General features: G+C 39.9%; 1 protein-coding gene across 1 annotated transcript in view; it reads left to right on the forward strand.

Annotated features, from left to right (window-relative positions):
- ZZEF1 (zinc finger ZZ-type and EF-hand domain containing 1) overlaps positions 1-13,573 on the forward strand; it is a 108,254-nt gene that overhangs the window by 5,063 nt on the left and 89,618 nt on the right. The window lies entirely within an intron of this gene.

The raw sequence follows: 13,573 nt of genomic DNA on the forward strand, positions 1-13,573 counted from the left end.
GTAGCGCAGGTTATCATTGGTGTATGTTATTTATTATTATAATGCTAAGAGTTTCCACATTTTACATGTTGGTTCTTTGGGCTAATTTGCATTGCCCTCCATGTCTACCCAAGTGTCTCGCCTTCACATTCTGATGACCTTAGCTGCTGGTGTCCTAAAGAAGCTCTTGGTGTTGTACTATGGACCAAAGTCGGAAATGTTATTGTTTTATAGTACAGCACACCTTTTTCATGGTAGGTGTGGTCCATGGAGAAGGAATCTCAGGAAGCAATATTTCATTGACTCATGTAGAAGAGGAGTAGAGTTAAAATTAAATTCTTATTTGACATCAGAGATTAGGGATTAGATATTTGTGCTCTTAATATGATATGCTTCCAGAAAATCATGTAGACTCTAGGGCAGAAAAAAGTGTTGAACACAGGATGATAGCAGATAGCTTTAAGGTAGGAATTTAATATGTATAGGTCTTATTTTATTGATTTGCTATATTAGCTTTGTTGCCTACTTCGTGAAATTCACTTTGTAAACTCTGAGGGAAGGACCATTTATTTACTTATTTATTGTCTTAGCACAGTCCTAGCTTATAGCCAGCGCTCTGTAAGTGTTTTCCCCTATAATACCCTCAGTTTGATTTAACAGATTGAATATGATGCTGTTCTCATGCTCCAACCTCATATTTATATTCAGTCTGTAACCTTTTAATAATGAGATGTTTCTTGACATTGGAAGAAACAGTTAAATATAGTTTCAGTGAAAACTTTAAAAGGCTCTTAGTCACTGTTGAGTTTAGAGGAAATTTGGAGAAAAATACCATCTTGGTGTTATTATGTCAGGAGTATTAATCAGCTAATTTAGAATGGCTCTGAGCCCAAGAACTATGCAAATATAATTATGCTGATGTAATTCTCTACCCCTTCAAGACACAGAGTGTGAGAGATTTGTGTATGCACCATAAAGACAGAGCAGGCTACAAGCATTGCTTACCCTTATCTTGGAGCCTGCAGGCATTCGCACTGCCTGAGGGATCCTCTGAATGGGTGGAGGCCCACAGGCTGGCTTGTCTCCCTTTCTAACCTCGTCTACCTTTGTCCCCTTGCACAAGCCCTTTGCCCTAGCCAGTGGGGCACCATCCTTGTCCTGTGTGTGGACCTTGCTTCTCTCAGTTTTTCAGGATTCCCTGTCTTGGTATTGTCATCTGGTCAGGACCAAGCCTTTCTTATGGCATGATTCAGATGGCTTCTGTACAATGGTGTTTCCAGCTCTACCCTTGAGGCTCTTGTTTCCTGTTCTATACAGGTCAGGTGGCACTTAGAGCACACTGTCTGGTCTTGTTCTGCAACTAGGCTATGAGGCCCCCTAGCCACCTGCCTGCTCTGCTCCAGCATAGGAAGCCTTTAGTAAATGATGGCCATTAATGATGATGAGGCAGTGTTGAAGAGAAAGATCCTTGGTGAATTGGAGGTTATTTTGACCCTGAGTGCTTTGCTGTGATGGGGATGGTGGTATTGGCTTCTTTTGGAGAAATTCTTGATCCAAGAGAACTACAGAGGAAAGGTCACAGCTTTGTTTTGCCTTTCCCTGATTTTCAGAATACCTCCTCATCATGTACTGTATTGCTTTAGAAACTTCAGTGGCCTCCCTTAGCCTTCAGAATCAAATGTCAGTCTAACATTTAGGTTTTTATACCTTTCTGCTCTTATCTCCCAGCCAGGTCTATTCACTATTTCCCATGTATGTTTGAATTTCTCCCTTCTTTCAGCCCTTTGCTGCATCCTAGTTTCTTTCTACTTTCAAGGACCACAGAGAAGCATTTAATAGTAGCATGGAGTTTGGGAAAAGCTTCACCAAACGAAGGCTTGAAAGGCTGTAAGAATTTTCCAGGCAGAGGAAGAAAGAGATGTTCCATTTGAAAGGTACAGCATGTGTAAATGTATTGAAGTGAGAGAGACCATAGCAAATTTTGGGAATGATACTCCACTGGCACCTAGTCTAGAGTGTGAGTTGGCTAAGACCTTGGTAACCATTGCATATAACCTGTGTAGTTAGCCTGCTAACGGTATCAGCAAGTTCGCTGCTTTTTAGGTCTACCCATTCCACAGTTCTTTAGACTGAGCTTGGGAATTGGGTCCTGGCTTGTGGCCAGATCTTAATTCCACATCCTCAAATCACATGACCTTATATAGTTGATGTGACGATTAAATGAATTAGTTCATATGAAGCACCTAGAATAGTGCCTGGCACTTAATGCTGAATAAATGTTGCTATTAGTGTTCTCTGTTGTTCTAGTTCCACACTAGGATTGTTTTCTCCATCTTCTATGTGACAGCCCTTTCACTACTTCACTTAGATGGGGACAGTCTTACAGATGAGTAAAATGAGGACTTAAATGGATAGTGACCTTCTTAGTCAACAAGTGGCAGAACTGGGACCAGATACAGATCCAGACTTCTGATGGAGTGTTTCTCCAAAGTTGAACCAGTGTGCAGCCTGGCGCATTATATTCTGCTGGTCTGAGCCCACAGTTCCAGTGTGTGATAATTTTTTACACATTCTTATGTATGTACCATAGTCTTGATCTCAGTCATGGTTAAGGAGGGACAACAGGAATGGTCTGAGCCCTGTCCAATGCTGCCCTTAGGCCAAGGCAAATGGATGGAAATCTGCAGTCAGCCAGCCCACTTTTCTTTTTCTTGTCTGCAACAGCCTTTTAACTAGATTGGAGTAGCAGTTCTTTGCAGTTTATTAGGCATAACCTTCTTTGTGAAACCTTTGGGTCCTCACAAGCCATGAAGAAAGGTTGGGTGGAAAGAGGAGTTGAGACTTAAAGGAGGCCAAGAGTCTTGTCCTAGGTCTCAGAGAGTAAGCAATAAATCTAGTATCATATTCTAATCTAGATTTCTTCTTATTCTGACTGTGTTATACTTTTCCTCTCTTACATGCTGGCTAGCATAGTGCCTACACTTGGGTTCTGCTGAATAGTTATCATGTAGATGACAAAGCGTGCAGCAAGTGTGATAGGAAAAGACCCGAATCAGGAGAGGAGGAGGAAGAGTACAGCACATCAGGTTGCTGTCTGCATGGGTACTGTATGCATGGATATCGACTCAATGGAAATGGGCATCGTTCCACTTTTAGAGAGGCAAAGAGATTTGATTTACTTTGCACTGTTAGACTAGATTTAGTGTATTGAGTTGAGTTTTGGGCCCCACATTCTGGGGCAGTTAGTTTCAAACTATCCCTTTAGTGGGTTGGAAATCTAGTGATAGATTTAAAAATGTTAAAAAATGAAACAATAGAATGGAATAGAAAATACCAGAGCATGTAGTATTTGATAAGAGAAAGTACTACACTGTTTCACAAAATTTTTATATTATATGTATACTAGGTCATGATACAAAATGTATTTCTTTTTTTAAAGATAAATATTTTAATTTATGGTGACATAGTTAATAATTTTTTTAAATATTTTTTATTTTTTAATTATAGTTAGCATACAATATTATATTAGTTTCAGGTGTACAACATAGTGATTAGACATTTATATAACTTACAAAGTGATCACTCTGATAAATCTAGTACCCATCTGACACTATACATAGTTATTATAATATTATTGACTATATTCCTTATGGTATACTTTACATCCCTCTATTTTGTAACTACCAATTTCTACTTCTTAATCCCTTTCCCTCTTTCACACCCCACCCCCTAAATCTCCCTCCCATCTGGCAAGCCTCAGATCTATGAGTTTGTTTCTGTTTTGTTTATTTTATTCCTTAGATTCCGCATGTAAATGAAATCATACAGCGTTTGTCTTTCTCTGTCTGACTTATACCACTCAGCAAAATACTCTCTAGGTCCATCCATGTTATTGCAGATGCCAAAATTTCATTCTTTTTTATGGATGAGTATATTCCATTGTATATATGACCACCTTTTCTTTATTCATTCATCCATTGATGAACACCCAAATTGCTTCCGTATCTTGGCTACTGTAGATAATATGCAATGAACATATGTATGTACATGTCCCTTCATAGTAGTGTTTTGTGTTTTTTTGGATAAATACCCAGAGGTGGGATTATTAGGTCCTTTGTCTTTTGGTATAGCCTTTGCTTTAAAATCTGTTTTGTCTGGTATAAGTATTGCTACTCCGGCTGTTTTTTTTCATTTTCATTTTCATGAAATATCTTTTTCCCTCCCTTTGCTTTCAGTCTCTGTGTCTTCCAATCTGAAGTGAGTCTCTTGTAGGCAGTGTATGTAAGGGTCTTGTTTTCTTATCCATTCAGTCACCCTATCATTTGATTGGAACATTTAATCCTTTTTCATTTGAAGTAATTGTTCAAATGAAATTGTTCAAATGAAATAATAAAATGGCAATAACTATAAGTAGTTATTGCCATTTTATTATTCATATTTTCGATACATATTTTTTTTCTTCTTCTTAAAGAAGTCCTTCCAACATTTCTTGTTATACTAGCTTGGTGGTGATGAACTCCTTTAGCTTTTCGTTATCCGGAAAGCTCTTTATCTGTCCTTCAATTTTAAATGGTGTCTTTGCTGGGTAGAGTAATCTTGGTTGTAGGTCCTTGCTTTTCATCACTTTGAATATTTCTTGCCAATCCCTTCTGTCCTGCAAAGTTTCTGTTGAGAAATGAGCTGACAGTCTCATGGGAGCTCCCTTGTAGGGAATTAACTGTATTTCTCTCGCTGCTTTTAAGAGTCTCTTTGTCTTTAACCTTTGGCATTTTAATTATGGTTGTCTTGGCATGGGCTTCTTTGAGTTCATCTTGTTTGGGACTGTCTGTGCTTCCTGGGGTTGTATGTCTATTTCTTCACCAGGTTAGGGAAGTTTTCCATCATTATTTCTTCAAATAGATTTTTAGTTTCTTGCTCTCTCTCCTTCTGGTACCCCTATGATGTGAATGTTGTTATGCTTGATGTCCCAGAGGCCCCTTAAACTATCTTCATTTTTTTTGATTCTCTTTTCTTGTTGTTGTTCAGATTGGGTGTTTTCTGCTACCTTATCTTCTAAATCACTGTTTCGATCCTCTGCTTCATCCACTACGTTGATTCCCTCTGATATACTCTTCATCTCAGATATTATATTCTTCATTTCTGACTCATTCCCTTTTTTTAATTTCTATCTCCATTTTTATATTTTCTGTCTCTTTGTTAAAGTTTTCACTGAATTCATCTACTCTTCCCTTAAGTTCCTTGAGTATCCTTATAACTAGTGTTATGAACTATGGATCTGGTAGATTGCTTGTCTCCATTTTGTTGAGTTCTTTTTTTAGAGCTTTGTTCTGTTCTTTTATTTCGGACATGTCTCTCCATTTTGGCATCTGTTTCTATGTGTTAGGTAGGGCTCCCAAGTCTCCCAGTCTTAGTAGAATGGTTTTATGTAGTAGGTGTCCTGTGGGGCACAGCCTTCCCTGGTTGCATGAGCTGGATATCCAAGGTGTGTCCCTTGTATGGGTTGTGTGTGCCCACCTGTTGTAGTTGAGCCTTACCTGCTGTTTGCACGTCATGGGAGGGATTGACCCACGGGCCAATTGGTTGTGAGGATCGTCTGGTGAGGGGCTGACCCTATGGAGCAGGATTCCCTTTAGAAGGGCTCTGGTTTCTGCCAAGTCTGCTCTTCAGATGTGTCCTCCTCAGATGCAGCCCTCAGTGTTTCTCCAGCTCCCGTCGAAGCTGGGCACTGGACATGCCAGTCCAAGGGCTTCCTGGGAGGGACCCATAGGCAGGCCAAGTTCAACCACGGCCTGTGCACTGCCCAGGGCACCTGGCAAGAGTCACCAGGCAATCTACAGATGGCTGCCACCTGTGCTGGCCTTAGAAGTGCTTCGAGAGGCCAAGCTGGGAACCAAGGATGACTGCCACTAGTTCTAGCGCCATGCTTGGTGCTGCTCAGCAAGAGGTGTGGCACACACCAAAGCCAGATGCTGCTTGTTTGAGTTTTATGAACCTTTAAGATATTTTAGGAAAGTCCACAGCATATGTCAAGACAGTTCTTTGTATGGGAAAAAAACACTGGAGACAGCTTGGATTGGCCTGTAAGTTATGGGGGGCAGGGTTTCGGAGTCATCTGGACCACTGACCTATGTTAGCCAGGTTGATGGAACGCAGATGTGACAGCCTGCATCCGCACACCAGGAGCGGGGAGGGTTCAACAAAGGAACAGTGGACTCTGCCAGCATTTTCGTCCTGCAGAAAACCACCCCTCCAACCCTCACACTGAAGCTAGACAGTTCAGTTCCTTCCCATATATCCCTAACACTGCTTGAGCAGCTGCCCCAGCACGGGAGCTCAGAGTAAGTGAGTCCGTCAGTGAGTAAGTCCGCGTGAGCGGGCCCTGCGTCTCATTCAGCCGCAATGTTTGCTGGTTTTCACAGCCAGAGGTTGTGGGGATTTCTCTTCCTGGCCTTGGAACCCTGGGTTGGGGAGCCCAATGTGGGACTGGGACCCCTCACTCCTCCAGGGAGACCTCTGCAGCCAAGATATTCCCTTCGATTCTCAACCGCCCCATGTGCTTGTGGGACCAGCCCATTTTGCTTTTCTGACCCTCCTACCAGTCTCGAGGTAGCATCTTCTGTATGTCCGCAGTTGTGGGACTTCTGTTCCGCCAGACCTCAGGCGACTCCCAGTGATGGTGGTTCTGTAATTTAGTTGTAATTTTGTTGTTGTGAGAGGAGGCCAACATAGCATCTACCTATTATGCCATCTCTACTGGACAAAATATATTTTTATAGTGGATCAGCCAATGAAACTTGAGAAGCAGTGCTCTGAGGTTTATCGTCAAACTGGAGGGATTCTAGAGTGGACAGCTAGCATGGTAATGAGACTAAAACCATAGCAGACAAAGAATTGGTTGAAGGAATGGAGAGTTTGGGGAAACTCAGAGGATCCGATCACTGTTTTAAATGATCTTCAGGCTGTTTGGGGGCAGAGGTAGCATCACAGGGCGGTAACATCAGAGAGGCAGATTTCCACTCATTATGTAGAGAAGAGAGTTGTTGCTGTCAGAACTAGCCAGACAACATGTGCTTCCATCACCAGTGTATGTTAGAGAGACAGTGGAGGAGTTCATACAGTACAAAGGCACATATTTCAAGAGATTTGTAGGTCCATTCCAGTATGAGAGTTTATCTAGATTTGGGATGATCAATCCCGTCCACCCTTTATGGTCTCCAGTGGCCTCATTGTATCCTTACTGTGAGATCTCAGCCTGCTTGGCCAGGCGCTCTATTCTGACTTCTGTCTATCTCTTCATCTCCCACCTCTGCCTCCTTTCCAGCCACACCAAGCAGTTATAGTTCTCACAATCTGCTGTGCACTCTGCATTAATACTCACATGCTATCCCAGGATGGCCTCCCTGTCTTCATATGCTGGCAAGTTTCTAATTATTTATAAAAGCTCAGTTCAAGGGCTATTTTCTCAGGGCCATTTTCCCTGAATGCCCTTCCCCCTCTCCAGGCTTCTGGCATCTGAAGTGTCTGTTAGCTCATGGTGTCACGGTTGACAATGTGAAGTCCCAAATCATACCAAGATTCACATTGAAGCTCCATCATTTACTAGTACCAACCATGTGGCCTTGAACAAAATACTTAACCTCTCTGTCCCTTACTAGTAAAAAGGTAGGACCTACCTTTAGGGTTGTTGTGGAGAATGCGAGTTGAACTAGGTGAGGTGCTTAGGACTTTGTCCAGTGCCTAGTAAACACTCAGTAAATATTAGCTGTTATAGTTGTGTATGCCGTTACTTCTGTTATAATTATCACACCTATCACATTACTGCTGTCGGTTTACAGATCTGTCTTGTCCTAGGCCGTGAGGATTTTGGAGGGCAAAGACTATGTCCTGTTCATCTTAATATGCACAGAGCCAAGCTTGGGGTCAGGTATACAATGGACGCTTATCAGATAGTGTTGAATGAGTGCGTGAGTAAATTGGATTCTATGAAGTCCTGTGAAACAAAGTCAATGTTAAGTGTTAGGTTTTAAAACCTGTACGTTTAAGGACAGTTTCTAAATGTTAGGAAACTGTATATTTATTTGGTGAAACTGTTAGCAAAGCTGTTCTGATTTTTTTTCTCACCCAAAATGTCTTGGTTTTCTGTTTGTTTGAAAATTCTTTTTATTGTATTCATTAACTATTCACAGATCAACAGAGTCTGTTAAAAATAGCAAAAAGTCACTATTTTTATTGCCTTGCTTGTATAGACTTTTTATCAGCAATAAACAGCAGGATTTATGCAGGAAGTTGGGAACCAGACAGCAGGTAGCACTAGAAGTGCAGAAGTTTGGGTGGAAGTAGGACTTGAATGCTACCTTGAGATTTAGAGAGAGTGAGGCTCAGTTTTAGGGTTAATATTGCGTTACCATGGGCAAAAATTGCTTAGAGCAAGTTTTATAGATGGAGGAAAGAGATAGAACTAAAAGAGAGGTTTTAAGCAATTGGACTCCAGACTGCAAGGAACCCCAGGGGTTATCTGGTCAAAGGAAAGAGAATGGAGTCATGGTGAAGAATATGAACTCTAGAGCCTTGGATTCAAATACTGGCTATGTGATATTGGGCAAGTTATCTGACCTCTTTGTACAACTATAAAATGGGGAGATCAGTAGTACCATTAGCTTTATGAGAAATAATTGATACTATGCACAGTGCCTGGAATTTAGCAAATGCTCAGATATTAATTCAGGACTTTCCAAAACGTATGTCATTTCCAACTGGATGGGTTAAAGCTCTTCTAATCCCCTCAGACCTTGAGTGAGACAAATATTGTTTTCTCACTGTGCTATCATGTGAAAAAGTTGAGAAGTAGCTATTATCTGATGTTGTTGTATTCACACCATGGGGTCTCAGGGCAGACACAGTCTGTACTGCTGTTCTACCTCCTTCTTTACTCCCTGGCTCCACTTTTTATAGCAAGGTTGCGCTTAAAATGTCTTAATATTAAAAAACTCCCCTCTATTATTACAAAAGCAGCATATGTAGATTGCCATATTGCCACTCTTAACATCTTGATATTCTTTTGGGTTTTAAATGCATAGTCGTACACACACACACACACACACACACACACACACACACACACACATATTTTTTATACCAATACAGGAAGTGCATATTTGCTTTTTTCTTATGCTAACCTGAGATCAGTCTCTAATATTCTTTTGTAGCTTACTTTTTTCAGTTAATGGTTTCCACCTTTTCATGTCAGTTCATTTCTGTTTAATACCTAATCCATGTTCAAATTTGTCCAATTGTCCCAGAAATCTACTTTTATGGCCAGTATATCCAGTGTGAATAAAATTGTATTTAGAGAGAAGCAAGTGTTATATTATACTGCTTTTAAAAAGTTTTAAATCTACTCATCCAGTCCATCCCATGCTTGAAGTGGATACTTTAAATTTTTTGATTTTTATTTTTATCACTCATAGAGTATACAGTCTGTGAGACTTATACAAAAAACAGTGGTCCTCTGCTCATCCACCCCAATGTGTCATTCTCCAAGAATAATCACTTTTCAGCTCTTTAGCTGGTTCTTTACTATATATCTGTACATCAACAAATCATGTGTTTATATTACTTCTTTATGAGTTTTCAGTTTTAGGCTTTATCCAATTTATTACCCCCATAGAATGATTTCAATTGTTTTTCACCTTCCTGTCCTTGTCCATACCTACACATTTTCTATCCTCCCAAAAGACTTGTTTCAATTTTGTTTAGATTGCTCCTAATGTTTGCATTATTATGATTATGTAAATTCTATACATAACTAGGCCATGTAGTGATTACTTTTCTTTTTTTATACATATTTTTATTTTCTCTGGAGTTAGCCATTAAATTGGTACTTTTCTTTTGCTTAATATTTTGTCTTTTATCATTAATTTAATCCCAGATTTTCTGCCAATTGTCTAAATTTCTTCTCACACATTCAGTATGTTCAAACACATGGGTATTCTATCAGTTTTATTTTCAAAGTTCTGTTTCCCAGAGTCTTCTGAGCTTCCTCAATCTGTACTTGGTATTCTCTAGGTCTGCTGTGCAGATGTCATCTTGGGATCTCCATTATCTGGGGATTCATTTTCTTCCTTGGTCAGATCCTGTTCTTCCTCTTTCTTGACATACTCCTTCATTCTGGTGGCCACATCCTCTGGTAGCTTTCTGAATAAGGGAGTGTTAAGTAGTTCATTTTTCTCAGAACCTTGCATGTATAAGAATGTCTTTATTCTACTTTTTAACAGTTGACAGTGTTGTGGCCGAGTAAGCCTTCTGAGTTAGAAAGAGTGCCCCCAGAATGTTGAAGCTACTGCTCTCATTGCCTTCTGGCTTCCAGTGTAACTGCTGAATCAGTCCCATTTGGTCTTGACTTTTTACGTGGAAACTGTGTCTTCTCCCTGGAAGTAGAAGCTTCCCTTTCCTCCCAATGTTATGAAATTTAATTAAGATTTGCTTTTTATTTATTGTGTAGAGTGTTCAGCCTCTTCAGTCGCAGAACTCGTGTCCTTCAGTTGGGGAAGTTATTTTGAATCATAACGATTATGATTTCCTCCCCTCCATTTTCTGTATTCCCTTTTTCTGGAACTTATTATTTGCGTGTTGGACCGCCTCAACTGATCTCCTGGTTTTTCTTCTCTTTTCTTTCCCAGTTTTCATCATTTTTTCTTTTTGCTCTACTTTCAGGGCACTTTAGCCAACTTTATCTTCCAGCCCAATGATATTTATCTTCTAAAATCTATTGAGATTTTAATTTTACTGTGATATTTAATTTTCAGGAGCTTGTAAAAATTTTCTATATATCCTGTTTTTAATAGTATCCTGATCTTTCATGGTTGCAATATTCTTTTTGTATTAGATAGTGGTGGTGGTGGCTACACAGCTCTGAATATACTAAACTCCACTGGATGGCGCACTTTAAAGGGTTGAACTTTACAGTATGTGAATTATATCTCAGTAAAGCTGATAGTAAAAATATTTTTTTAATGTTTCTCTGATGATATTAATGATAACCCTTTTGAAGTTTTATTCTCCTCGCGTAGTCCTTTCTTTTCTCCAGATTTCTTTTTCTGTTTCATATTAAGCCTTTCCTCAAATGCCTGGTGGTCCTGGGCTGTCCATCATATTAAAGAATGGAGTACTAAAAAGGTGAATGGTCTATACATCTGGCTTATTGATCAGTGAACCTCACTGTGAGATGAACTGGTTGGGCCCTTTCACTGGGAGCTCTCCAGTGCCAGCATCTGTAGGTCTGTTGTCTTGGGCTCGTCAGGTGCCCCAGAGAAGACTCTTCCAGTCTTTTGCATAGAGGGTATGAGATTGGCTGCTAGCATTCTGGGAGCCCTAGGAGAAAGTTGAGTCTTAAACATTTAGCATGTAAACATGAATCCCCTTATTTGCAGTGTAGTATTCACACTTTCAACTGTGCCTGGTATTTCCTGGTCCAGAGACTCTGTACTACTCTCTCCAGAGAATCAACCCCCTAAGCTTCTGCCAAGATTAGGAAGAAGATCTGGGGATCTGGGAATCTGTTTTTTTTTTTTCTTTTTTTCTTTTTTAAATTTTAAACATAAGAAAGTACAGATAAGAGTCAAATGAACACCCACGAACCCGTTAGCCAGTTTCAACAATTACCAACTCAAGACCGCTTTTATTTCGTTTAATCCCTACTACTTTCTCCAAATTATTTTGAAGCAGATATTTTTTATTATATATCTCTAAAAGTTAAGAACTCTTTAAACACGCGCGCGCACACACACACACACACAATCCCACTATCATCCTTTTCCCTCAAAAAGAAAGCCCACAGACTACTTAAGATTGGCATTTATCAAATCAGTTCTAACTGCTTTTCAAAATAGGCTTTACACCAATACCTCCACTTCCAGCAGTACCTATCACTCCCAACTCCTAAGTCTTTTGGAGTCCTGCCGTGTAAAGCAGGTTGTTTCTCAACTTTGCCCAGTCCACTTTATGATTCCAGTTTCTTGGGTCAACCATCTTGGGACTACTCATCCATCTGCTATCCAGCTTCCAAAATTTCATTGCTGTTACATCATCTCCTATCCTTTTTGTCTTTGTGCTTTAAAAAAATCGCTCTATAATATTGTCTTAGTGGGATTTCAGGAGGGAGCAAAGGTAAATGTGTTTGTTCACTATGACTTCTTTTTTAAAAAATGTATAATTTTTATTTTTTTCCATTATAGTTGACTTACAATATTATATTAGTTTCAGGTATACAATACAGTGATTCAACATTTATATAATTTATGAAATGATCACCTTGATAAATCCAGTACCCATTTGACACCATACATAGTTATTACAATACTACTGATTATATGCTATACTCTACATCCCCATGACTATTTTTTAACTACCAATTTGTACCTCTCAATCCCCTCCCCACTTCATCAGTCCCCCTACCTCTCCAGCTGACAACCATCAAAATGCTCTTAGTAAGCTTGTTGTTTATTCTGTTCCCTAAATTCCACAGTATGACTTCTTTGAACATTCCTGATGGCTGGTTGTCCAGCTGTTGCTCTGAAGCCTTGAGGGATGAAGTGGGCATTCCTTCCCAGGGCCTCTTAATCAGTCTTTATACCCCACCAACAATAGACAAGTTCATCTTTATGATGATCTTTTCCCCTCTGATTCCTTTGTAATGACATTAACTTTAACTGCTTCTTCCCATGACAGCCCGTCAGATGTATGAATAGAAAGATTCTGTTACTGCTAGTCATCTTCTCTCCACACTAAAGATTTTGTGGTCCTTCGGCTGTTCGTCACAGGGCAGTTTGTAGTCTTCTCTCCATCATGATCTCTTTCCTCTGATTTCATCTATTTCATTTCCTTTTGGTGTATAGCTTCCAAACTAAACTCATCTTTTCTAATTGGACCTAATCAGAAAAGAACAAGACATCTTTTCTTCCTTAGACATTATACTTTGATTAGTATAGACTTTGACCCTATTAACTTTTTGGATAATCTTATCAGCTTGAGTAGAGGCAAAAAGAATGCTGCAATCCTTTCACGTGCTGCTTCTGTCTGCCCCCAATCCTGCATTTATGTCCATGAGTTTTGGGATCCAAACACAGGGATTTGCATATGTTCTTATTAAACATTGCATTGTTCAGAGGTCTGTGATGGAAATAGAGGTATTTATGCCAGTCATGAAACCTCAGTGGGAGATTTCCATATTTCATATAGGAGGGAAATAAGGAAAAGGAGCAGGAATTTTAAGAAAGAAAGAGGTTTACTTAGAAAAGAGGATAGAAGGCTCCTGAAATATTAATTGGTGAGGGAGATCTATGAATGAGTGTAATCAGCAGAAAGAAAGAAGCCACTGATGAGGGAAGGATTGAGATCTGGGGAGAGGTGGCAGTTGCTAAGTGAGGAAAGTCTTGTAGGATGTGAGAGGGAATGGGGTTAGGGGTACCAGAGCAGGTAACATTGCAGGTTAAAAAGAAGGGGAACACTTTGCACTGCCACTGTGCTTTCCCTATAATGGGCTCTGTTCACCTGTTACTTAATCCAGGCAGCAGCCTGTGAGTGTGGTAATATTTGC

This window comes from Pteropus vampyrus, unplaced genomic scaffold, assembly GCF_000151845.1.
Source record: "Pteropus vampyrus isolate Shadow unplaced genomic scaffold, Pvam_2.0 Scaffold50, whole genome shotgun sequence".
Classification (NCBI taxonomy): Eukaryota; Metazoa; Chordata; class Mammalia; order Chiroptera; family Pteropodidae; genus Pteropus; species Pteropus vampyrus.